At 43.1% G+C, this 26,442-nt stretch overlaps 1 long non-coding RNA gene across 1 annotated transcript; it reads left to right on the top strand.

The window, feature by feature from the left end:
• Positions 1-26,442, top strand: LOC144378133 (uncharacterized). The gene is made up of 2 exons (XR_013439714.1): positions 1-301; positions 26,178-26,442. It is a non-coding gene; the product is annotated as an uncharacterized LOC144378133 (long non-coding RNA).

The following is a 26,442-nucleotide window of genomic DNA, read 5'->3' as shown; positions in this document are numbered from 1 at the left end:
ACAGGAAAGATGACGAACTAAACTGCCCTCCTTCTGGGGGTTGTTTATTCCAGTGTTCCCTCAACTGAGTTTTCTGGATACACGGCAACCCTTGACTTTTAACCCTCTCCTGGCCCTCTCCTGCCCCCCAGCTCATAGTACACCTCAGTCATAGAGCTTATTGGAGAGACTTGCTCCTGCATCCACTTGGCTGATTGCACTAAACTCCTGGAAAGCAAGAAGAACACAGATCTCTACCGAGTGCCTATCAAGCCCACGGAGGAACTGGCTTCTCAAATAAGCCTCTCTATAGCTTCTTTGGGTAAGCAGCATTCTTCCCATTTTGCGGCAGTGACAGCAGGCTCAGAAAGGCTAACCAAGGTCACCCAGCATGTTTGTGCAGCATCTAGGAGTGGGGAGGCTTGGAAGGGAGAAGAACGACTTACCAGTTCAGAGCATATTCTTGGGAGGCTGGTGAACCTTTCCTGATTTGAATTCTGACTCTGCCACTTACTGCTCATGGGATTTGGACAAGGTCCTTGTGGGAGGCAGTGTGGGGTAGCAGTTAAGCTCACAAGCTCTGGAATCAAATGTCAGTTCCACCATCTGCTAGTTATGTGACCTTGGGCAAGTTCCTTTGCCTCTCTGCACTCCAGTTTCCACAGCTGTAAAGCAGCATAATAATAACTCCTACCTCATCAGCTTGTTGTGCGGATCAAATGTGATAATCCACGGAGAGCACTTAGCACGGTGTCTGGCCCATGGTCAGCCCCATCCATGTCAACTATGGTATGAATGTGGGCCTTGCTGACTCTGGCTACCACCTGATTCCCTGCCTGTCACCTGTCACCCTGATGGCTCACTCTGCACTAGGCGTGTGGTAGGTGTTCACTGGCTTGCCGACTGAGGGAATGGTTGGGAATTGACTCAGTGTTTCTGAAAACAGCTTTCTGACAATGTGTGGGAGTAGGATTCTGGAAGAAGAAGATTTTCAGGAGTTTCCCAACCAACCAGCCAGGAATTGCCTTCTGCATGTAAGAATGAACTTTAAAATATTTCCAGGTCATTTTTTTCTTTTTAATAATGGCAACCTATGCAATCAGAAGCATACCTGTAGTCACATCTGTAGAAGCAAAATATTATTAACTGTTCAAATGTTACATAAAGTCCCAAAATGGAGAGCTAAAGTCCTAAGTAGCCCTGCTTCAAAAGAATCACTCACTGTTTATCTGAGGTGTATTCTTCCAGACTTTTCCTCTGCTTGTTCTTCATTTTTAAGCTCCACCATGTGTCCCATTCTGTTCAATCCCGCAGGTCCCTGTAAAGGCAGAGGTGACTGCTTATACCTTAGGGGAAGGCATAGTTGGGGCAGGACAGAGAGTTCATGAAACTCTTAGTCAGCAATTAAAACTACCAAGGTCCCAATGACTCACTTATTCAATGCACATCTGCCATCTGGGACTTGGAGATCTGGAAATGATGAATCAGGGTCCTACCTAGCTTCAAAGTGAGAACTGAGATTGAATCAGCAAGGAGATTCTCTGGTGGACTTGCCCCTGATTATGTGTCTGTCAATCAAGGCTCGGTGAGAAGACAAAAATAGGTGGTATATAGCCTTGCCACCCTGAAAACAGCTTTTTGCTGCTTCATTTCCCACATGTGGGGGAACTAAGCTGTAGGCATCAGAAAAGCCACAGGTGGTTTCTATAACTTTTGGCAAGTCACTTCCTTTCTCTGAGCCTCAAGTTCCTCATTTGAAGAGTGGAGAGTAGCTTGGTGTGTGTTGGCACCCTCCTGTAATCCTCAGGAGGCTGAGGCAGGAAGATTGCAAGTTTAAGGCCAGCCTCAGCAACTAGTAAGATATGACCCTGTTTCAAAAGAAAAATAAATTAATAGGGCTGGGGATATAGCTCACTGGTAGATAGTCCCTGGGTTCAATCCCCAGTAATACACAAAATGCGCGCGCGCACACATACACACACGCTCTTCCTGCCTGGAAAAGGCACATTCTCCTGTGCACTCATTCATTTATAGAAAAATCTTACGTTGTAAGAGTGGGGTATTACTCAATAAACATGGCCATGTAGGAAAAATAGAGTTGGGTAATTTGCTAGATTATATTATTGTTCAGCAAATATTTACTTCCTCCAGACCTCCCCACTGTGAGAGGAATATACTTCCTTACCCTGTTGATATTGAACTTAGCCATGTGACTTGCTTTGGCCAAGAGACTATGTGTGGAAATGACAGAGGCCAGCTCTAAGGTACTGAATGTTTCCATTCCCACTTCTTGAGCAACTGTCCTTGGCCATGAGAACTCCAGGCATTGTTGTGGGGGGGTTCTTCAGCTGGTCTCAGAATGAGAAGACATGTGAGGCAGCCATGCATGACCCACAGCCTGGAGCTCAGCCCAGCCCAGAAAAGCCCTGCTGAGTCGAGTTGACCTGCAGACCTCTGGGTGAGAAATGAATGTTTATTGTTATAAGCACTAAGTTTCTGGAATTAAAAAAAAAAATTATTTTTAGTTAACACATGATAGTTGCACATATTTATGAGATATAGTGTGCTATTTCGATATATGATATATGTGTACATTGTGTAATGATCAAATCAAAGTTGTTAGCTTATCCATTGCCTGCATGGAGAGAGTATTTGAAATCCTTTCTTTCGTTCTTTTGAAATACACAATGAATTATTATTAACTTTAGTCACCCTACTGTGCTATAGACTCTAGAACTTTTTTTTTTTTGAGATGGTTCTCACTATGTCGCTCAGATTGGTCTTGAATTTGTGGGCGCAAGTGATACTTCCACCTCAGCATCCCTGGGACTACAACTTGTGCACAATGCCCAGCTTGTTCCTTATTTCTAACTGTGATTTTGGACCTGTTAACCAGCCTTTCCTCTTTATCCTTGGAAGTTTTTTTTTTTTTCCCCCCTGCCTCACTGTTACAGCACAATTTGACCAGTGAGATCCCTAGGCTCTTTTCTGTCACTGACTTTAGCTGGGTTTTGGGAAGGATTCTCTGAATAGGCAATGTTTGATGTGAGATCTGAATGTGTAGAAGGGGCTAGACAAGTGACCTTCTCGGGGCAGAAGGGTTCCAGGCAAAGGGAGTAGCAGTGCCATGGTTCCTGGGATGGAGGGAACTTAGCCAGTTCAGGAACAGAAATAAGGCCCAGAGAATAACTTGTGTGGTGGGGAGGGGAAAGAGTGAGGGGGAACAGGTCTGTGCTCTAGGCCCTTAAGCCCATAGGACACATCACACGCCCACTTGGATGTCTCTCAGGCACTTTAAATTCAACACTTCAGATCCAAAGCTGAATTCATGGCCTTCTCCCAGATCCATTTCCCATCTCAGTCAATGACACCACCATCTATCCACCTGGTCACGAAGCCAGAAAGCTGTATCTCATCCTTAACTTCTCAACCCCACCAACTATCTATCTGCAGGTCTTGCCAGTGCCAACCCACTCATTTCTTTTCATTTGTTCACTGAGTTCACCCCAGCAGAAGCCACTATCCTGTCTCTCTCTCTCTCTCTCTCTTTTTTTTTTAATATTTATTTTTCAGTTTTCGGCAGACACAACATCTTTGTTTGTATGTGGTACTGAGGATGGAACCCGGGCTGCACGCCTGCCAGGCGAGCACGCTGCCGCTTGAGCCACATCCCCAGCCCCCACTATCCTCTCTTGCCTGGGCAGCAGCAGTAGCCTCTGCCAATTGGTTGTCCCACTGGTGGTCTTGTTTAAAAACAAATCTTCCATCAATTGGTGGGTGGATAAACAAACCATGGTACATTCATATGGTAGAATTTATTAAGCAATAAAAAGGAATCAGCTAAGTTCTGGAGGTGGATGGTGGCGATGGTTGCACAACTATGTGAATTCCACTGAACTGTGCACTTAAAAATGGCTACAGTGGCAGCCCAGCACGAGGATCCCTTCATCCTCGCACTACGGAGGACTATCACTTGATCTCAGGAGTTTGAGCACAGATTGAGCAACATAGTGAGACCCTGTCTCAAAAAAATAAATAAAAATAAATGGTTGAAATGACAACTTTATGTTATATTATTTTATCACCATCTCTATCACACACATGCACAACACACTCACAAGGAATAAAAAGAGGAACCCTAAATGAATATTGCCAAATGGAAAAAAAAAAAAAGCAGTTTAAAGAGGCTACCTGTTTTGTGGTTTCGACTATATGACATTTTAGTAAAATCACAACTACCAAAGATAGGAACAACGATCTGTAGTTGCCAACATCTGGGGAGGGGGTAAATATGTGAAGCACAGGGTATTTTTAGCACCATTAAACCATTCTGTATGACGCTTGTCATTGACGAATTCATGCCATTCTGGATTTGTTAAAAACCCAGCAAACTGTACAACAGAAAGAGTGAACGCTAATGTAAACCATGGACTTTGGCTAATAAAACAAACAAAAATAAACCAAATCAACTTTCCTGACTCCTCTGTCTATACCTCTCAGTCCCCCACTTTGCCCTCCACAGCTCCATTCTGACTGGCAACCATTTGTTACTCTCCTCTTTCCCTGGCTTAGCCCCTGCTCATTCCTCAGGGCTCAGCTCAGATGTCCTCTCTTCAGAGAAGCCTTCCCTCCTTCCCCAGATTAGATCAGGCCCCCTCATTGGTCCTTCCCATGGGTTTTGTTCTCTGCATCATTTGCACATTTGCAGTTAGCTAGTCAATTGTACGTGTTTATTTGAATAATGTCCCTCTAGTAAGCCCCATGATGGCAGGGGTCAGGTCTGTCCTCTTCCTCATCTTACCTCTAGCACTTAGCCAGCATCTGGTGTGCCACAGAGCACGGCGACTATGGGGTTGGTCCCCATTGGATAATTCCATTTATAGGAAATATCCAGAATCAGTAAATTAGTAGAAACATAGCAGATGGGTGGTTGCCAGGGCCTGGGGAAGTGAGTGCTTTATGGATATGGGGCTTCCTTATGGGGTGATGGATGCTTCAGAACTTTAGAGGAGGCAGTTACACGTTGTGAATATATCAAATACCACTGAACTCTATACTTTTAGTTAATTTTATATTATGTGAATTTCACCTCAATTCAAAAAAATATTTTGAAGTATTAACTTTCTTTTCTTTTTTCTTTCTCTCTCTCTCTCTCTCTCTCTCTCTCTTTTTTTTTTTTTTTTTTTTTTTTGATACAACACCTTTTAGCCCATTGCCTTTCTCTGGTTCAAACTACCAAGTTCAGCGTTGGTGGTGGTAGTTTTTTTTTTTTTTTTAGTAGCAAAAATGTAGAAAGAATGAAAATAAGTCATGTTAGCGTTTTTTTCCCCCTTGATACTGTTTATTATAGAAAATTTCAAGTATTCACAAAATTAAAGAGAATAAGATAGCAACCCCCCCTCATGTAGCCCATGCTCTATTGGATTATTTTGATGCAAATTTCAAACACCCTATTGCTTCATCTGTAACATTTCAGTGTGTCTCTCTAAAAGATAAGAACTCTAAATGGAGCTGGGGATTAGCTCAGTGGTAGAGTGTTTTCCTAGCATGCCTGAGGCCCTGGGTTCCATCCCCAGTACCAGTACAAGGGTAGGGAGGTAGTGGCCTTGAGGGGGGATCTTTATATGGTATATAACCATGATACTATTATTATACCTTAAAAATCATCAAAAATGTCTTCATTTTATTAAATTTCCAGTCAGTATTCAAACATACCCAATTGTTCCATAATTTAAAAACTATAATGTGTTTGTTTTTATTAAGATCCAAATAAGGGCTGCCATTGCACTGATTGTTATGTTTAGCCCATAGGTTCTCCTTTTGCCTCTCTCTTTTGTTTTGAAAGTGTGGGAGGTGGAATAGGCAGGACTTGGAGAGGTCCTTTCTTTTTCTGTGTTCAATTTATTTATTGAAGAAATAAGGTATTTGTCTTGCAGAGTTTCCTACATTCTGGAATTTGGTCATTGCATTCCTGTGGTGTCGTTTAACATATTCCTCTGACTTTAATTTTATGTGACTAGAGTCCCACTGAATGTTTTTAGCAAGGATATTTCATAGGCAGTGTTGAGTATTTCCACAAGGAGGCACATTCCTCATGCTTGTCTGTCATTCTGGCTAATTCCTGACCCAGATCTGTGGTTTTATGAAAGGGTTGTAAAATGCAAAATTCCCTTTTTTTTTTTTTGTACTGAGGATTTCACCCCGTGATACTTCACCATTCAGCTACATCCCCAGCCCTTTTACCTGGAGATAGAATCTCACCAAGTTGCTTAGGGCCTCCAACTTGTGATCCTCCTGCCTTAGCATATTGAGTTCCTGGGATTATAGGTGTGCATCACGGTACCCAGCCTCAAAATTCCAATATTTACAATTTTTTCTCATTTATTAGTTTAAATACCTCTTTAAAGAGCACTTCCTGCTACCCATTATTTTGTTGCAAAGAGATACAGTTCATTATAGGAAGTCAGAAAAATGCTTGATTCTTTCCTTTATTTACCACTTTTCAAAATAATGAATTGGTTCCCTAACAAGCCCAAAGGGAATCCAAGGAGGGTTTCTTTTTCTTTCCTTTCTCCCTCCTTCCCCTCCTCCTTTGTTCTCCCTCCCTCCCTTTCTTTCTTTCCTGGAGTAACATTATAAATGTAGGAATTTTAAAGGTTCGATTTTACACTTACTGATGCTCCAAATGTCTGTCTTTGGCCAATAAAATCCTCGGCCTTTTGACATGACCCCGTAGCTTCATTGTCTTCTGAAATGACAAGCTCTTTCAGGTTTATCTTGTGCAATTTTTACTGCAGACCTTTAATCAGCCACTTGAGCCAATGAACTCTGGGTCTTTGATGGGAAGTGGTGCTTAGATCTTTCACAATCTTTTCTCTAGGGGTGCCCATAGCTATAGTATTGGGAATGGTTTATAAGCCATTTTCTTGGGGTAGAGACAGAAAAAACAATTTTGTTTTAAAAAGAGATCTCGAGTTCACACTGATATTTTAAATGTCAATTTAGATTATAGTGTTTTGACTTCTTTGATTTTATATTTGCAATTCTTTTGTGTGTGTGTGTGTGTGTGTGTCCCCGCACGCCAGGAAGTTTGGTTTTTAATGGTAACAACATTAGGTTTATTTGCTCAATCCTGTAATGTATACAAAATAACAATTTTTTATTAATAGTATGGTTGTGGAAAACATTTTAAAATTTTCTTTTTTAGTTCTTCTTGTCCTTTGGGTATTCTCTGATGGGAATACACAAATTACTGTGTTTAAATTCTTTTGAAATAAATCTTCTCTAAGCAGCTACACTTACTAATTCAATCCATAGTTTGATACCTTTGTTTAATTTTGCTTTCAAGTTCAGGAATTACTTAATTTAAAATCAACTTTATTTCAATAATTATATGGAATATTTATATTATTTCATAAGCAAATCTTCAAAATAAACTATCTCGAGGTAAGTCTAATTTCTATTCTTCTCAATTCTAGTATAACTCTTCCTGATAGGTAACCATTAACAATTTTTTCTATTAAAAATATAAGAATAGCAACATAACACTTGTCTAGCATACATGAGGCCCTGAGTTCAATCCCAGCACCACCAAAAGGAAAAAAAAAATGTATATGTTTATATGGCTATATTCCCTCTTTCCTATATAAATGGCAACACACTATACTTTTCTTCTTTCATTTGACAATATATTCCAAAAAATCACTATATTTCATTATGTGGAGATGATGTTCCTTTCTTTTTATAGCTGCATAGTTTTCCATTGTATAAATGTACCATAATTTATTTACTCAGTTCCTTGTGGATAGATATTACAGAGTGCTGCAACAAACATCTTTATGTCAGGCCCTTGCCAGTATTTTTTTTGGGATTGATTTCTATAAATGGTATTATTAGGTAAATGCATATGCAATATTGGTTTTGAGGTTCTGTCTAGGAATACTTTCTGCATGAGCCTTTTCAAAATACTTCTCTGTGTCTCAGTTTTCCAAGTGTGAAATGGAAATAATAGCAGTATTTGCCTCAGAAGGTTTTTAGGAATACTAAATATACTAGTGCTTTTTTGTTTTTGTTTTTTGTTTTGTTTTGTACTGGGGATTGAACCCAGAGACTTCACCACTGAAAAATAAAATGGAGTCCATTTTATTTTTTATTTTGAAACAGGTTCTCTCTAAGTTGTTGGGGGTCTCACTAAGTTGCTGAGGCTGGCCTCAAACATGTGATCCTCTAGTCTCAGCCTCCCAAGTAACTGGGATGACAAGTGTGGTCCACTGTGCCTGGCCAGGATAATGGTTTTAAAGTGCTTATAATATACCTGGTACATTCTTGGTGTTCAGTAAGTATTAGTTGCTTTTATTATAATTAAAAAAGGGAATAGAAGTATGGACATATGTGGATAGCTGGAAAAAATAGAGTTAGATGCTGGTTTGGGTCTCTGTGAAGAGATTTTTTTAACCTGCTTCTCCTGCCCCTGCAGAGGTGATAGTAATTATAGAACCCAGAGATGAAGTGTGGAGATGAAGAAAGAGATTAAGTGAATAGGACATGGATTAATAGCTGAATGGCAGCATAGACAGTGGCCTCTAAGGTCCCTGATATCCTCCTTCCCAGTGCTTGGGTGTTGGCTATACACTCTGGTCTGCCCCAAAACCTAGATGCACTCTGGGTGAAGAGATGTAGGAAGCGCTCACTTGACTGAATTTTTAACCTGAGTTTATTTAGAGTTACTATCTACCACTAAGCAGGATAGGCACTTGAGATATAAATAATATTCAATTATAGAAAAATGAGGTATTTTATATATTTACATATAATATATATGCATACCTTACACAGAAGTCTATAACCATGCTGCCCAATATGGTAGCCATGAGCTATGTGTGCTTCATGGCTACCATATTGGAACACCCAGCTATAGAAATTTCCATCACTGTAGAAAGTTCTATTGGACAGTGCTGGTCTGCTCTAGACCCCAATGAAACAGTGCACACGGATATGTTGATTGGACATGAATGGGGTGATATGATGTAGACCTTGGTGCTGGAGATCCATTCTAGTACCTCTCATGTTTGTTATCAAATGAATGGGCTCAAACTGGTCCTCTGAATGTCCTGGACAGATGCCCACATCCATGTGACCATCTGAGACTGTGCCTCAGGTTCTCATTTCCTTCTCCCTCCTGTCTGCAGGTCTAGCTCTTCATTTCGTTTCCCCAAAGTTATGCCCCGCCTCATCCCCAGGTCTCTTTCCCAGGATCCAAGCAGGCTCCAACCCAGTTGGTCTTTCTGCCCTTCATCATCTGCCTAGGCTGGATGGAGGTGGTTGGCAGGCTGCCTGTAGGTGTAGGCAGGCAGAGCACCCAAGTAAAGTTTCTGCCAAATTTCTGCTGGCTTATATTTCCTGCTTTTAGTAGCCAGGCCTCTCGGCTTATCAAAGGGTGATGTGGACGCCTGCCTCCTCCCTCCCCCCATGTATTTACTTTTGAAAAAGGGGAAGTGGAACTGCCCTGGGTCCGTTAGCTAGGCTGGCAGCACCTTCTGCCCTGCAGTGCTTTTGGCCGTAAAACCTGTAGCTCTCAGTCCTTCTGAGACCCCATCAAAATTTCATCCAGAACTGCAAGGTCTGGGGAGCCTGCGGCGCCAGAGACCCAGACAGACAAAGTTCCCCTGCTGTTTTGTTTGGCTCCACAGAGAGGAAGTGACCACCTCATTGCTATCCAAGTTCTATTCAACAGAGTTTGGTGCTTTACTCTGGACCAGACCCTGAGCACACCAGGCTTCACAAGACACGTGTGTGCGGCCCCTGCTCCTTGGAATCTATCCTAGGAGGAGAGACAGACAACAAACAAGAAAAGGGGGTCCTGGCGGAGAAACTGGTTGGGGATTTTTCCGGGTGGAGAGAGTTATGAGTGCTGGGCAGGGAGAGGCTGGCCAGGAGAGGGGAGGGGAAAACCTAACTGGGCTCTGTGAAGACAGGAACTGTGTCCTGCTCACCCTCCCCTGATCCTCAGTGCCTGGCTCAGAACAGGGCTCATTACACACCAACTGACTGACCAATGCTGCCTTCGTGGGAGCAAAGTGGGGGAGGTCTGAGCTGAGTGTGCCTCTTGGGGTTCCCATGGCAGGCCCCCGTTATACCAAGCCTGGATCCTAGTCCAGATCGGCCAGCTCTGCGGCTGCTCATATTCATTCTCTGGCATTTCCCAGTATTTCCCCGAGCTCAGGGTTAACATGGGTCCTGGAAGCTCTATCCAGCCTCCTTGTTTACCAGTTTGTCGAGTAGAGACATCAAGTGGTCAGACCCTGGAATGGCAGTGGTCAAGCTGAGGCCATGGGGCAAAGATGACCCCTGATTCAGTCACAGTTGAGTGTTGGCCCTGGATCCACAGGGAACCTCATCCTGGCTGAGCCCTGATCCAGCCACAGAGGTTTTAGCCCTGGTCCCAGACTGAGAGCCTGCCTCCTGTAGCAACAGCCACCACTTAAAATCTGTACTGTAATGGCCTGATACCACTTTAAAAGCTTCTTAATAAAGTGTGACATGTATTCAGAAGGGTGCCCGTATCACAAGAATTTTCATACGCTAGCTAACAGGTCCACGTAACCAGTGCTCATTGCTGCTCATGTTCTTTTCTGCTCACTTCCTCACCCAGGGGCAACTGCTATCCTGACTTCTACCAGCATATATTAGTTTGATCTTCCCGTATAGTTTGATATTTTTGGAATCATACTGTATATACATTTTTTGGTGACTGGCTTCTTTTATTCAACATGATGTTGGTGAAAATTAATCCATATTACCATGCACAGTTGTGGATTGCTTGAACTTAGTGGTGTCTAGTATTTTTTTTTTTGTATGAATTTATACCACAATTATCCATTCCACTATCAATGAGAGTTTGGGTGTTTCCAGTTGGAGGTTGTTGTAAGTAATGTGGCTATGATCTTATAGCATCAGTCTATCAGAGAACATTGGGCATTTCTTTCTTTTTAAATTATTATTATTGTTTGTTCTGCTTAGTTGTACATGACAGCAGGATGCATTTCAATTCATTGTACACAAAAGGAGTGCAACATTTCAATTCTCTGCTTGTACTTGATGTAGAGACGCACCATTTGTGCAATCATATGTGTACCTACAGTAATGATGTCCATCTCATTTACATTGGTGGGCATTTCTGTACCTGGGAGTGGAATCATTGGATATGTATTTGTGGGTTTTAAAAAAAATTATTATTTTTCTTTTTAATTAATATAATAATTTTACATATTTATGGGTAGTGTGATAATTCAATACATGTATATAATGTGTAATGATTAAATCAGGGCAATTAGCATTTCTATCTCCTTATACAGTTATCATATCTTTGTGCTTAGAGTTTTCAAATTCATTTTAGTTCCTCATAAAATGTAGGATCTTTTTTTTCTTTTTTTGTAAATTATGATTTACAACATTAGGACTTTGCTGAAGAGCATCAGGACTTATTCCTCCTATCTAACTGTGTCTTGGTCCCAATTACCCAAATTCCCTTTAGCCCCCATCTCTCTCCCCTTCCTAGTGTCTAGTGACCACTTTTCTACAAATTTCTTTGATCTACATGTATTTATTTATTTATTTTGGTACCAGGGATTGAACCCAGTGGCACTTATACACTGAGCCATGTCCCTAGCCCATTTTTTTTTGGTGGGGATACCAGGAGTTAAACTCAGGGACTTGTGACCACTGAGCCACATCCCCAGCCCTATTTAGTATTTTATTTAGAGACAGGTTCTCAGTGAGTTGCTTAGTGCCTTCCTGTTGCTGAGGCTGGCTTTGAGCTCGTGATCCTCCTGCCTCAGCCTCCTGAGCCACTGGGATTACAGGTGTGCACCACTGCTCCCAGCTTCTTTTAATCAACTTTTTAAGCCTCCACATATGAGTTTGTGTTCTGTGCCTGGTTCATTTCACCTAACCTCATGTCCTTAGGTTCCACTCATGTTGCTGAGATAACAGGATTTCATTCTTTTATGTTCTCCAATTAACTTCCTTTCAATCCTCCTTTCCTGAGTGAATTGTCCTTTTCTTTTTATCCCCCTTTCTTTTTGTGGTACTGGGGATTGAACCCAGGGCCTTGCACATGCTAGGCAAGTGCTCTACCACTAATCTCTATCTCAGCCCTGATTTCATTTTTTAAAATTATTAAAAATTTTAAATAAAATTATTCAATTTTAAATAAAATTATTGAACATTTTAAAGTAACTTTTTTTTACTGCATTGCAGTTTTATATACAATAATGGGGTTCATTTATGACACAGTCATAAATGATATAACAAAGTTGTTCCCCAATTGTATTTTTGATACCAAGGATTGAACTTGGGGGCACTCAACTACCACTGAGCCACATCCCCATCCCTTTTTTGTATTTTATTTAGAGACAGGGTCTCATCGAGTTGCTTAGCGCTGGCTTTGAACTCATGATCCTCCTGCCTCATCCTCCCAAGCTGCTGGCATTACAGGCATGTGCCACCATGCCCATCTCCAGTTTTCTTCATTTCAATCCCTAGTATTTCCTCCATTCCTCTACTCTACTCGTCTTCCTTCTATTTATTTATTTGTTTATTGGTAAATTATAGTTATATATAAAATTGGAATGCATTGTGATATATTCATACATACCATAGCATAATTTCGTCAACTTCATTCCCCGGTTCATTCTTTTTTATGGTTGAATAATGTTCTGCTGATTATAGTTTTTTTTTTTTTTTTTTTTTAGCTTCAATAGGTACTAACAAATATTTTTTCTGAAGTGGTTTACATTCCACACAGGGTATGCAAATTCCAATTGCTTTATGCCCCCAGATTTTCATTGAAGACTTTCTGCCTTTTCCATTCTGAGTGGATGAGCTTGAAAATCAGATGAGCTTATATGCAGACATATTGCTTTTCCTCATTAGTAACTAGGAGTGGCTGGGCGTGGTGGTGCACACCTGTAATCCCAGCTACTTGGGAAACTGAGATGGGAGGATGACAAATTCAAGTCCTGTCTGGGCAACTTAGCAAGATCCTGCCTTAAAATACAATTAAAAAAGGAGCTGGGGATATAAAGGAGCTCAATGGTAGAGTACTTGCCTAACATGCACAAGGCTCTGGGCTCGGTCCCCAGTGCTGCAAACAAGCAAGCAAGCAAACACTACCACCAACAAAATTCACTCCAAAGTAGAAGTGATCTTATGGAATTCTGGCCTTGCTATCTTATTAATGACCTTGAGAAGGGTTTAAGCTAGTCTTTTAAAACCCTATCAAAAGGTTTTAGTTCAGGGGCTGGGGATGTGGCTCAAGCGGTAGCGTGCTTGCCGGGCATGCGTGCGGCCCGGGTTCGATCCTCAGCACCACATACCAACAAAGATGTTGTGTCTGCCAACGAGAACTAAAAAAATAAATATTAAAAAAAAGGTTTTAGTTCATTTGACAAAAATTTATAAATTTTCCCAACCAATATACTTGTGAAGAACCAAGTCTTACTTGGGTGTGGCGGTGAGTTCAAAGCCAGTTTCAGCAGTTTATTGAGGCACTAAGCAACTCAGTGAGACCCTGTCTCTAAATAAAATACAAATTGGCTCAGTGGTTGAATGCTCCTGAGTTCAATCCTTGGTACCTGCCCCCCCCCCAAGCTCCCCCAAATCCACATCTTTAGAGGGTATTATTACACCCAGGAGTACTAACCTTTCTTAGTATACTTGTGAAGGGTTACTTAAGACGGGTTACTGCTTCTTAACAACCATTATATAGGCACTGAACCTATGTAAGTTTCACTGAATAGGCACTTAAGCTTGGAGGATTTACCAGGGATTCACTGTTTTTGTTAAACTTGGCTCTATCATCATACTGTAGACCCTTGTCAAGGAGAGTTATAAGAAACAGTCCTAGGAAACTGGTCACTGGATTTACTGCAAGATTTTGATGAAGACAGTGTTTATTTATTCTGTTGCTGAGGCCTCTCTGTGAGCATCCTAGAAGAAATTTCTTCCACATCTGAATATTAGGAATAGGCATTGAAGAGAATGGTTTTGCTTTTATCACAGGCTTTATGAATCATATGATGGATTATATTTCCCTTTTCATAATGGCTTCTAGGAAGCTCAGAGTCAGATCTGTGACCTGTGGTATAACCTGAGTTACTTATAACTCTGTAAAATACTCTTTTTATATTAATCTTACCCTGGGTTGCTCTTAGCTTTCCTTTTCCCATTTTTCCTTTGTCCCTATTTATTCGTCTTCTTATTCTTTTTACTTTTTTACTCTTAAATTATCAGTTCTTGAGGTGGCCACCTTAGGAACATGGAAATTAGAATATTAAGGTTGCCTTAGAGAGTTAAACGCTCAGATTAGCCCTGTCTGTTCAGAGCAGTGAAATGTTATGTCTGGGTGGAGACAAAACAGCTTCCGGTCACTAACACTTGATTGTCACCTGGTTTAATGTGGTCCCTAGCAGGGTTTCCATTCCTAGCATGGCCTCCTCTCCATACTTCTGCCTGGTGATGGATGGACCAGGTTCTGATCTTAGCATCTGACTGACTTCTCCCTTTAGACTATGAAGGTTGACTTCCTCCTGTGTATGTGTCTTCGGAAAGCAAAGGCCACAAACTGTCATTTAAACAAGAGGAGATTTATGACATTTTTCTAAAAGAACTGCTTTTACATGAGCGATACTTGATGGGTTCAGCAAATCAGGTGAGGCAGAAGCTGGGGGACTGGGCCCCTGGACACACCAAATGCTTTCTTTGCTTGAATCCATTTTATATTTCCTTCCTTCCTTCCTTCCTTCCTTCCTTCCTTCCTTCCTTCCTTTTTTTTTTTTTTTTTTTTTGTACTGAGGAGTGAACCCAGGGGTTGCTTAACCACTATGCCACATCCCCAGCCCTTTTATGCATTTTATTAAGAGACACGGTCTCCCTGAGTTACTTAGGGCCTCGATAAGTTGCTGAGGCTGGCTTTCAACTTGAGATCCTCCTGCCTCAGACTCCCGAGCTGTGGGGATTACAGGTGTGCACCACCATGCCTGGCCCAGTTTATATTTTCTGCAGAGCTGGAAGGCAGCCCCTCAAAAATGTCCCTGGCCCGACACTTCTTTGGGTCATCTCAAAAGGTAAAAAAAGTGGCTTTTCTAATCACAAACAAACAAGAAAATGTGGTAAAGTCTGTTGTGGCCTGGATGTCCCTCTGCAGGTAAAACTGATACTGGCTGCTGACTTTTATCTTGACCTTTGACTGGTACTGCAGATGAACTTTGGGACCACCGAGAGGTAAGCGTAGACCTTGTTCAAACACAGGAACTATCCAAAGGGATAATTCACATCTTTTCTTTATCTTCTGATGGGATATTTTGCTAAAAATGTTTTCGACTGACAAAAGAGGTAATTTTTTGTTTGTTTGTTTGTTTGTTTCAAAGTCTTCCTCTTGGTAGAGCAGGGTGCCTGGGATTCACAGCATACTGGAAGTTTATAATGTTAGGGTCCTGGGGTAGGCAGAATAAGGGACCCTTAATGATGTTATGCATTCTAACTCCTGGATCCTGTGAATAGTTTACCTTGACATGGACAAAGGGACTTTGTAGATGGGATCAAGTGAAGGATCTTGAGATAGGAGATTATCTGGCTTGGTCTGTTGTAATCAGAGGGTCCTTAAAAGAGGGAGGCAGGATCAAAGTCAGAGAGGAAGATATGAGGTTAGAGTTGGAGGTCAGGGTGATATGATTGCTGGTTTGAAGAGATGAGAGCCATGAGCTGTGCCACATGGTGGACTTTAGAAGCTGAAAGAGGTGAGGAACAGTCTCCACCCCAGGGCCTCTCAAAGGAATGCAGCTCTGTGGACACCTTGATTTTAGCCTAGTTTTGACTTACAGAACTATGATATTTGGTTTTGCTTAAGTGGTTAGGTTGTTAGAGCAGCAGAGAAAGTAACACAGCCCCTCAACACACACACACACAAGTGCACACACTCAGCATTTGAAAATGCCTTGTGGACTTATTCTGATCTGGCTGGATATATACAACCATATAAAGAAAAAAGGTGTCCTGGGGGATGGGATTTCATTAGGTGAACCCAGAGCTGGAGGATCCCATCCAAGCCCAGGTTCAGAAGAGTCAGGGCCATCAGATTTGCAGCATTCCTAGACCTGCTGGTTAGAGGCGCCCTCATGGACTAGATCTGGCCATCCAAACGTGATGCCATTGAACGTGCACTTCTGACTCTGACTCTAGGGCCCTTCATGGGAAGAGGACGCACTGATCAGGCTGGTCTCCACGGCTCATTGCACATTCAAGAACATGCCCTCTGGGTCCACCTTGGTCCCGTGTGCTGATGATAATAGCAAACATTTATTGAGAACATGACATGGATCGGCCCATGAAATTCTTATCAGAGGTTGTAAGACTGGCTCTGCTCAATCCTGGCTTCTAGCATGGCCTTCAGAGTGACTAGACAGACCTGGTTTCCCAGTTGCAGGGTCTATGGGCACCAGCATGGAGTGCCCCTGGCTAGCATTGTTTCCACTTCCTTCTCATTAGTTCAGGCTGCCAAAACAGAGTGCTTCTCTCTGAGTGGCTAAACAATAGAAATTTATTTCTCACAGTTCTGGAGGCTGGAAGTCCACAATCAAGGGGCCAGCAGAAACTATCTGTGGGAACACTCTTTTAGGATTGTAGACTGTCTCATTGAGAGAGAGAGAGAGAGAGAATATGAAAGAGTATATTTTCTTTCTTTTTAAAATATTTTTTTTAGTTGTAGATGGACACAATACCTTTATTTTATAGGTTTATTTTTATGTGGTAACGGGGATCAAACCCAGTGCCTCACACATGCCAGGCAAGTGCTCTACTACTGAGCCACAACCCTGGCAGAGAGTGTATTTTCTTATAAGGCTACAAATTCTATTTTGGAGGACTCTACTTTCACAATCTAATCACTGCCAAAGGCCCCACCTCTCCACCTCTTAATGCCATCACAGTGGGGATTAGGCTTCAACTATGAACATAAACATTTAGTCCACTGCAACTTCCATCTTTCTCTTTCTTGACTTCTGCAATTGTTATTGCTAAAAGATGCCTTGAATTCTTCTGGAACAATGTAGGCATAAATAAACAAATAGGTTTTTTTTTTTTTTTTTTTTTTAAAGAGAGAGAGAGAGAGAAAGAGAGAGAATTTAAAAATTTATTTATTTATTTCTAGTTATCGGCAGACACAACATCTTTGTTTGTACGTGGTGCTGAGGATCGAACCTGGGCCTCACCCATGCCAGGCAAGCGCGATACCGTTTGAGCCACATCCCCAGCCCAACAAATAGTTAATTTAAAAATATGACTACTGACTGACCACAAGTTGGCCTTCTTATCCTAGCCTGGCTAAACTTTAGCTCTATCCTCTCTCTGACCCTGGCCCCATACTGATCCCTAACATCACACTGAGTAGTTCCTAACCTTGGACAAATCTGGGTTTACAAGAATAACTTATCGAGGGCTTAGTATGTACCACACCTGGATCTTTATGTTTTACACTCACTAGCTGATTTAGAGTGAAAGATAATATTGTATGTATATGTGTACCATCTTTCACTCTAAAATAGGAGTTAAAATTTTTCCTCCCTGACTGTACTGAGGATTGAACCCAGGGCCTTGAACACGTTAGGCATGTGCTCTACCACTGAGCAACAACCCAAAACTGAAAGATGATAGATTTTAAAAGCATTAATCGAACTTTGGATAATGTGTGAAATGGATCATTGATTTATTCACTCACTCACTCATTCAACAAACATGCAGTGAGTTCCTGTTTTCTTATAATGTTGAACATCTAGTGCTGGGGGTACCAGGAAATAAGGCAGGCACAGGAGGGGGCTCCAGCCTGCAGGGAGAATGGCACAGTTTCATTTCCTCCCCATCTGCCCAGCTCATCGGTGCCCCCTGCCCAGGCAGAGTACTGTGAGGCTTCTTAGTTTCAGGCAAAGTCCCTTTCCCAGATTCCTCCTCCTCTCTAGAGGACAGAATAGTCAGGGAGGTGTTGAGAAACAAGTGACACTCTGTCAGATGGTCTGGTGAATTCAATGCACCTTCATCTCTAGAACTGGGTGAGAGGGCATGGATCTGCCTACTGCTTCTGAGAACATCACATGGGCCCTGCCCAGGGGACAGACCAGGGGCAGGCTGTGGCTATGCCTAACTGGGTAGCAGGAGCAGAGAGTATTCTTTTGTCAACCCTTCTAAAGCACAAGCCAGGGGAAGCCACGCTGTTTTAACACAGCTGCTTCCCTAACAATAAACTCATCAAGTGTCAGCAACTGCTTGTTGAGTGAGCAGATGAAATCCACTTGGATTGCAAGCCCAATGGGCAGTTTAGCCACTGTGTGGCCCTGGGCAAACGGCTGTCCTCTCTGTTTTCTCTTTGTCACTCATCAAAAGAGAATAGCAAGACTTACTAGGGTTGTTCATTCATTCAGCCATTTGTCTTGTCTTTAAAAAGCCTTCTTTATTATATAGAATAATGAACAGTGTAATGAATCATCATAAGGCAAACATCTTTGAAATCACTATCCAAGTTAAGAAACACCTGTTAGGTGCCCCTGCCCCATCTTAGCTCACTCATCTCCCCTCACAATTAATAAGTAGCATGCATTTTATAGTAATCACTTTCTTGTAATACTTTGCTTTATCATCTGAGTGTGTATCCCTAGATACAATTGTTTAGACTTCCCTACTTAAAAAAAAAAATACAGCTTTAAAGTCTCTTAATTTATAGGTCCCCCTGTATGCTTTCTTTCCTTTCCCAGTTATCTGTTTGGCCTGTAGAGTTTCCTGCAGCCTCAGTTTTGCTTACAGCATCTTCTCCATGCTGCTTGACCTGCTCCCCTGCTCTCTGGGCTTCCTGCAGATGGGTGGCTGGATCCAGCGGCTGTTCCGAGGTGGATTCCACCCTGTGGATGAGTCATGGTTAGTGGGCTTGTGTTCTTTCACCTGGAGGCACCTAATGCATGGGGGTGGGGACCCTCTTTCTGTGCTGGAGGCTGTGCATGTTTGTTAATCGGTGGTGAGTTTGTTGGAGGTTTCAAAGGGGCAACATTCCAATGCTATCCGTTCTTTCTCCTTTCTCAGTTGGAACTCTCCTTCAAGAGACACTTGCCCTCATTTACTCTTTGTTACTTGGTGATACAGTTCTTGTAAGAAAGGCAGTCTAAATGCTCTCTCTCTTCTTACTTTTCAGTTTTCAAGAGAATTAATTGATTAGTGTTCTCCAGAGGAATCCAGCTAGTGTCTTTTCAATATAATATCTGAGGGGTTACAACCAGTGTCAAGAAGGGTTCTTTCTAAAGTATTAATTGTCCCATTCTTAAGCAGTGAGACCCTCTTGACTTGTCTGTCCTCTGCCTCTCCCCCATTTTTTTTTTTTTTTGTACTGGGGATTGAACCCAGGGACACTTTACCATTGAAATACATCCCTGATCCATTTTATTTTTTAATTTTGAGACTCGATCTCTCTAAGTTGCTGAGGCTGCCCTTGAACTTGTGGTCCTCCTGCCTTAGACTCCCCAGTCGCTGGGATTATAGATGTGTTCACTGTATTTAGCTCCTCAGGGACTCATAGTATTTGGAATTTTTACCATTATTTTGATATCTGTCATGTTCTCTAGAATGTTTTATTTTTTTCTAGAATATTTTAGAGCATCTTTTTATTTCCTGTAGACATAATATTTCTGTCTCTCAAGACATTAAGATTAAATTGATTTGTTCCCGTGTTCCTTCTGGTTAGTTTTCATTTCTAAAATGATTTTTCTTACACTTCTATTTTTTTTCCCCTGGGTCCTGTCACTTTATCTATGTGATATTTTAATTCTGATTCATGTTGTTCTTTCACATCTTGCATAATTTAAAAATGTCATTTAAGTCATTTTTGAAATAGAAGTTGGTAGTTTGGTCAATTCTGAGAGTGTTCTGTGGGAATGCTCTTTTGCCACTTTTGTAGGGATGCTATTATTATTTTTGCCTCTTGTTCTTTCTGCTTCAATTAACTTCGTATGGTATTTGGCCTCGACTTTTCTGTTGTTTGTTTAGTGTGAAATTCACTTTCTAAGACTTGAAGGTATTCTGGATGACATTCCTAATTTCAAGGATTCTCTTCTGTGGGGTTTTCATGTGGTGTAAGAAACGCGGTGGCCTGTTTGCAAGGTTTCCTGGCTCCATTTCCTCCCCTTGCTTTTTTTTTTTTTGAGATATTTTCCTTCTGCCTTTTGGATTGTCCATCTTGATCCCACTTCCTGCAGCATGAATCCTGTTTGGGAAGAATACCACGTGTCGAAGTGTCCACAGGCTGGTCCTCTAGGTCATCACCAACTCCTGTGCTACTGCTGTGTGGCTGGGCAAGACCCCTCCTAGTTTCTGTTGTTTTTCTCACATTGTTCCTCTGAACTTTCTAGGGATACCTGCTGGCTATTTGGGGGGTCTCCTATTCTCAGGTTCATCAGATGTCCCCTTGTTTCCCTTTGCTGGGACGTGAATGGGACACTGAGGGCCAGAAGCCAAGCCAAGGACGACATTGCAGGGGAAATCCTAGTGGGCATCTGATACCAGGCAAGTGGTGATTGGATTTGCATTTTCCCGCGGTTCCAATGTTTATAGGAATACCTCTTGGGCTAATTTAGAAGCAAATGGTGTCTGTAGGTTTTTGCTTTTGCTAATATGACCTGCTTATCTTTATGTGGGAATTGGAGAGATTAAAACATGATGCTACTACTAACTTCTTAGCCATATCAGGGTTTTTTTTTTTTTTTTTTTTTTTTAAGTGTCAGGTTCTATACTGGGGCACAGGAAAGATGAGATGTAATGATAAATGTTTGTAAAAGAGTACAACATCCTGTAAATTAGTTGCTCCTGCCTTCTGCTGCTTTGCAACCAAGCCTGTTCCTCTCAATTCTTGCAGGCTTGACCTTGGGTCCTTGTGCCTGGTTTAGGGAATGGGGCACAAAGTAATGCAGATCCTATACCTGGTGGTCCTGAGGCTAAGGGAACATCTTGTCCATTATGCCCTTGCTCCTACCTGCTCAGGCGTCTCTGGACATTTCTTTTAGAGCGGGTTTGGGAGAAGGGGAAGATGGGCCATCCTTGCTGCCCATAAAATGGATGATCCAGGGAGCGAAGTGTCTGCTGTGAGCCTGTCTTGCCATCTGCTGGCCATTTGTTTAAATGCAGACTGGTCTGAAGGAAGGATCAGGTTCCCACACCCGAGGCAAGGAGGTGTTAATCCTTTCTTTTCCTACCTGAAAAGCATATGCTTCCAGGCCTTTTTGTTTTGTATTTTGAGACAGGGTCTTACTAGGGCATCACTAAGTTGCTGAGGCTAGCCTTGAACTTGTGATCCTCCTGTCTCAGCCTCCCGAGCAGATGGGATTATAAGCATGCACCACCATGCCCAGCTCTTTTTAAAAACATGAATAAAAGTGTGCACCGAATCTAAGGATACTGGGTCTATGGGTCTTCCTTCTGGTTTCTTAAAAGGGGTTCCCCTCCTTGGCAACAAAATGGAGAAGAGATTCGGATTCTGTAGCTTGAAAGACTTGGACTTGGCTTCAAATTTTACTTCTCCTGTCACCAGCTGGGTGAGGTGGGCCTGTGAATTCATTATTGCTGGTTCCAAATCTATATGTGCCAGGCTGGATAAAGATGTCCACATCCTAATTCCTGGGACTCGTGATGATGTTCTCTTATGTGATAAAGGGAACTTGTAGATGTGATTAAGGTTACAGACCTTGAGATGAGGAGCTGGTCCTGGATGGTCTTGGTGGGCCCAATCTGCTTATATGAGCCCTTCTCACATAAGCTGAGAGAGATGTGCCTTGCTGGCTTGGAAGCTGGAGAAAGATAGCCATGAGTCAGGGAGTCTGGGTGGCCTCTAGAAGCTGGGGAGGAGGGGGTGGGGAAGGAAATGGATTCTTCCAGGAACAGTGCTGCTAATACCTTGGGTTCAGCCCACGGGGACCTGTGTTGGATTTCTAACCTCCAGAAAGTTAAGGTGATAAACTTGTGTTGCTTTAGTTGCCAAGTTGGTGGTCATTTGTTATAGCAGAAATAAGAAATGAATCTACCATAACAGGTAGGTAATAAATTATAAACTGGTGGGGAGAATGAATTGAGATCCCTGTGGAGGCTGCTTGGTAAATAATAAAACATTTTACAAATGTTGTAAGGTCTCCTCTGGGGAGAGATCAGTTTATTATTTTTAAATTTCTTCCACAGTTGTTTTCTGAGCACCTACTATGTGCCAGGGATGTGCTTAAGGCAGTAGTTACAGGAGTGAGCATGCTCCCGTCTTTCATAGGGCTTCCGGGATGGGAGGGTAGCAGGACAGGTTGCACAAGCACATGAGTCATGGAATTGTAGGTGTTGTGGGTGCGGCAAAGGGATTTTATAGCCAGTTGTAAGATGTGGACATGGGGATCTGCCAAGCCTCAGGCTTCAGGCAGGCTCTCCAGGAACCTGACTGGTCCTGCTCACCTTCCCACACAGGCTGACCTGCCCTGCTCACCAGGAACCTGACTGGTCCTGCTCATCTTCCCACACAGGCTTACCTTCCCTGCTCAAGGGGTATCGGAGACCAGAATCCATGCCAAATCCCCTGTGCTGGTCCACAGATCTAGGGCCCATGTTTGAAGCTCATGAGGTCAGGGCTGCCTGAATGGAGTGGGCAGCAAAGGCAGGCCTTGGTCTATGGCCTTAAGCCATTGACCCTATACCTCTTTTTCCAGGAGCAATTCTAGAAAAAGGGTTTCCAGGCTGGGCTGGGTCCCAAACCATGGTTTCAGAGACTAGAGATGAGCCTGGGGTTAGGATCCTGTGGTCATGGATGAGGGAACAGAAATCAGGAATGCAAGGTACAGTTCTGTCTTTGAAATCAGTGGTTTTCCAAACAAACCTCATTCAAAACCTTTATGTATCTTCTAGGAATTTGTCTATCTTAGAGAAATTATAAAAGAAGAAGAAAAGGAGAAGATCAACAGAAGAGTGAGAAACATTTTGGTCTTGGTGGGCCCAAACATTTTTTTTTTTTTTAGAACTTTAACTTGGCTTTAGCTAGGGTAAATGAACTAGTAAGTGAATTTGTTTTCATAAAAATTACTTTTCTTCCTGTCCCCATCAAAATGGTGTTGACTAGTATTTAGGAGAATGCAAGCAGGTGCCACAGGGAAACTCTTGTTGACATGCATTTTGCGAGACATGGAGTTGGGGAATGTTGGTTGTAGCACTGTTTGTAGGAATGAAAATTTGGAAGCAACCCAAGTGTCATCAGCAGGGGCACAGATAAATAAATCCTGGTGCAGATGTCAGTACTATGACAGCCTCCTTAGATAGAATGAGTGGTCTTTATGTATCAACATGCAAAAACCTGACAAACAATGTGGTATTAGAAAGCAAGTTGAAAAGCATGTATTCGGAATATTCTGTATGGATTTATGTATGTGCAGCAGAAAGAAAATGAAAACATGGGTGGGATACACTGATTCCATTTGTCAATGAACTGATTAATGCCTCTTTGCCTGGGTAAGTCCTCATCATCCTTCAGATCTTAGTTCAATACATCATTTCTTCAAGGAAGAGTTCCCTGACCCCTGGACCATGGAGGCACCTTGATATTGGGTCACAGAACCATACCTTTTCTTCCTATCTTTTGTTACTATTGTGTACTTAATTGTATGATTAATTATGGATATCTGTATTCCCCACAAGCTTCACTTGGGCAGGAACCCTGGCCTCTTCCTTCGCCAAGGCCTCCCTAATACCTGGCCCAGGGCCTAACATGGTTGGATGCCATGTGAATGAATTTCCGAGTTCTGTTTTCCCCCCAAATTAGGCTGTAAGCTCCGCAAGGCCAGGAGGAGTGTCCATTTCCTTTCTCACTGAATCCCCCCAGGCTGAGCACTCAGGAGGGAAGGGTGTGAATCAGAATGCCTGAGCTCAAATACTTGCTCTGCTACTTGCTGGTTAGGACTTTGAACAAGTAGATGTGTCTCTGAGCTCTGTGTTCTCATCTGTAAAAAGGATGCTTCCTTCTTTCAAGTGTCATCAGAATTAAATAATATGATGCATGAGAACAACCGATCGAAGTGCTTGGCTTTAGGACCTCAGTTCGCTTGTGGAGTTTCTAAATGGTTATGAAGAGCCTTACCTGGTCTAGGGTGCTGAGTTTGGTCTCTTGGGGCAGGCTGGGCCATCTCCCATATCACCACCAGGTGGTGCTGTGGTTATTCATATGGGTGCCTCTCAAAGTGGTTTCTGTCTCCCTCCCAGCTGGGCAGGTTCCCATGGGGTCATTCCATCTCTGCTCCGACCTCTCTGGGGTGAGGGCTCACTGGTCCCATGCTGGAGACTCTATTCTCTGGGTGGGGTAACTGGACTTCAGGGGACTGGGAGACCCAGATGGGAAGTAGTAGGTGAACCAGGGTCTGGAGGGAGGCAAGCAAGGGGCTCAGGGTGCAGAATTTAAGGAGGCACTCACTTTGGGGCTTGTTCAGGTGTGCGGTATGGCCTCTGCTGGGGGCTTCATCAGGCTGCCTTGGGTCCAGGCTGTGGTCAATGCAACCCACAGGGTGCCCACTATGTGCCAGGCCAACTGTAAATGTGTCTAAGATCCCTGGCTAGAAAGAACTATAATCTTCACTTTTCACATCAGAAATGGACACAGATGAGTTAAGAGGCTTCTGGGTAAAAAGTGGTCAGGGTGAGACTTGAGCCCGTGGTTTGGTTCTGACAAGCCTCCCTTTAGCATTATCTGCACTGTGCTGATGGTCCGTCCTCCCTTCCTTTTGTTCCCAACACTCACTAGGCTGTGGCTTGTCCTAAGCCCCTGCCTGGGGGGCCCAGTGGGGAACAAAACTGACACCACTGGGCCTTCCAGCCGTCAGGGGGGTTTCCAGTTCCTCAGGTTGAGTCCTGGCTCTTCCATGACCTTATTCTGTGACCTTGAACAATTGGTTCAACGTTGCTGTGCCTCGGTGGTGTCTTCCTTAGGACTGGGTTTGGTAGTCCTGTCTGTGTGGAATTTCGGGGAGGATGAAGCTGCTCAAACTGACAGAGCTGCTGCCTGGCTCAGGGGAAGAGCCCGGGAAGTAGAGTTAGCTGTGATGGTCACTGTGTCATCTTTGAGAAGGCTCCTTCTAACCCAAAAGGGCTCCCAGGGTCAGGTGCTGTGCTGCCACCTGGAAGAGTGGAAGAAGGATGAATCAGAATTAGAGCTGTTGTGGTGGGGCCTGTGGCCTCAGCTACTTGGAGGCTCAGGAGAGAGGATCTCTGGAGTATAGTGTTGGAGGCCAACTTGGGCAACTTAGTCTAACTGCTTCTCAAAAGAAAAAAAAAAAATCTCTCTCTCCTGTACTTGGATCGTGGCTTTGGCTTTGGCATGGTGACTGCCCAGGACATGTGATCCTGGACAAATCTCTCCATTTCTCTGAGTTTTCCCCTCCCAAACAGGGAAGACTAATGCCAAACTCATGGTTATATGAAGGAGCAAGGGCCTTGGCACAGAACAGCGGCCTTTGTAAAATGACACGTCTTGTCCTCAGGAGGAATCATTGGCCCACATGAACCCAGGGGTCATCACATTTGGAGTTTCTGGCATCTCCTCTTCTCCTTAGGAAGGCCTGGACCTTGTGAGACAGGCTGCAGGCTTCGATTTATTTCTTAACTTCTTTTCCTTGTTCTTGTTTGGGTTTTGTTCCTTGAAGAATAGGGGTGCATTTCTCAGCTGCCCATGTGTGGTGCTCCATGTTAGAGGTCCTGGTACCTGACAGAGGGCTCTGTCTTGGTCTCTTGCCATGACAAGATGGTCCTGCAGCATCAGTTATTGGGTGTGGGGAACTGAGGCCTGGGAGGGGGAAAGAGCTGAGGCCTGAGCCTCCTCCAAGGTCTAGGGTCCTGGCTCCCTCTCCACGGTGTTCTTGATGTCTCTGCCAGAGCCAGAGCCCAGAGTGAGGGATGGGATGAGGTGGCAGTGTGTTACCAGGGACCAGGGCAAGGGAAGCTGGGTAGTGAGGCTGCAGCTCAGAAGTCTGGCACTATGGGGTGGCACTACCACCACCTTCCCCAAGGGCCATGCTGCTGTGAGTCCCACTCAGGGCCATGCTGCTGTGAGCTTCTACACTCAGTTTTACTGACATCACTGCCACTCCAATTCTTCCTTTCAGAGATGAGAAACAGGACCAGACATGGACCTCCAAACAGGACCAGACATGGACCTCCAAACAGGACCAGACATGACTGAGCCAAGGTCCTGCAGCAAGGAAGTGTCAGAGTCCAGCAAGGGGTTCACTCCAGCCCAGTCCCCTCTTCCCTTTCCCTCCCACCCCAACCTAGCACCCTCTCCTCCAGCACTTAGTTTTATTTAATTTATATATATATATATATATATATAAACTATATAAACTATACAACTAAAATATATATATTTTA

Source organism: Ictidomys tridecemlineatus, chromosome 5 (assembly GCF_052094955.1).
Source record: "Ictidomys tridecemlineatus isolate mIctTri1 chromosome 5, mIctTri1.hap1, whole genome shotgun sequence".
In the NCBI taxonomy this organism is placed as follows: Eukaryota; Metazoa; Chordata; class Mammalia; order Rodentia; family Sciuridae; genus Ictidomys; species Ictidomys tridecemlineatus.
Note: the sequence above shows the minus strand (reverse complement) of the source record. Positions and strands in the feature narration are given on the sequence as shown.